Source organism: Propithecus coquereli, unplaced genomic scaffold, assembly GCF_000956105.1.
Source record: "Propithecus coquereli isolate 6110/MARCELLA unplaced genomic scaffold, Pcoq_1.0 Scaffold165, whole genome shotgun sequence".
Classification (NCBI taxonomy): Eukaryota; Metazoa; Chordata; class Mammalia; order Primates; family Indriidae; genus Propithecus; species Propithecus coquereli.
Window position 1 is genome coordinate 559,083 of NW_012141080.1, and position 984 is coordinate 560,066.

At 40.8% G+C, this 984-nt stretch overlaps 1 protein-coding gene and 2 non-coding genes across 3 annotated transcripts in view; all 3 read left to right on the forward strand.

Moving 5' to 3' along the window:
• The window catches only part of VAC14 (Vac14 homolog (S. cerevisiae)), a 105,107-nt gene that overhangs the window by 25,277 nt on the left and 78,846 nt on the right, over window positions 1–984 (forward strand). The gene's annotated exons all lie outside the window — the stretch shown is intronic.
• Window positions 8–78, forward strand: TRNAG-GCC. Its single transcript has one exon. It is a non-coding gene; the product is annotated as a tRNA-Gly (tRNA).
• TRNAG-GCC lies at window positions 914–984 on the forward strand. Its single transcript has one exon. It is a non-coding gene; the product is annotated as a tRNA-Gly (tRNA).

A 984-nucleotide genomic window follows, 5' to 3' on the forward strand; every position in this document is an offset into this window, starting at 1 on the left:
AGCTGGAGCATTGGTGGTTCAGTGGTAGAATTCTCGCCTGCCACGCGGGAGGCCCGGGTTCGATTCCCGGCCAATGCAGCAGCTGAAAACTTTTTGGCAGCTCCTGAGTGGGGAAAAAAACCTTGGGGAGATAAGTTAGTATAGGCCTTCAAAGAGAGGAGCTTTCTTCCCAGCGGAAACTAGAAGACCAGAAGAAACTAGAAGGAATAGACATACTTATGAACTCTCACTGATAATGAGTATTTTATTTTGGTGGGATTTTTCGATTCTCATTTTAGAAAGTTTGGAAAGTAGAGAAAAATACACAAAAGGAAGACTATGTCCACCAAGAGGCAATCACTATAAAATTTGGCATATTTTTCCAGTTTTTCATATACACATAAATAGTTAAGATCATACAACTTATCCAACTTCACATTTTGCTTTTATTTTCTTTGATGGTGGATTTTTTTATTTTTTTTTCTTTGTTTGTAGCTTGACAAGTACATGTGGAGGTTTTGAGTATTTTATACTGACTTAAAAGTTTACAGTGCCTGTTAATCCATAGAGTCAGAAAGTAGGATAACAGTTGCCTGGGCATGGGGGAAAGGAAGGATTAGGACCAACTGCTGACAAATGCATGGTTTCTTTTGGGGGTCATAGAAATGTTCTAGAATTAAATAGAGGTGATAGGTGCACCACTTTGTGAATGTACTAAACACCACCCAGTTGTACACTTTTATGTTATGTGAAATTTTGTTATATGAATTGTTTCTCAATTAAAAAAAAAAGTTACTGTCTATTCCCCCAAAGTGGATCCCAATGGTTCCTGCCCTCCCTTTCTGCTTATGTGGCAGTAAGTCAAGTCCTTTGGAGAGGAATTGCTTCATTCCGTGGTTCGTGGCAGCAGCTAAAAACCCTATTGCTAGCTGGAGCATTGGTGGTTCAGTGGTAGAATTCTCGCCTGCCACGCGGGAGGCCCGGGTTCGATTCCCGGCCAATGCA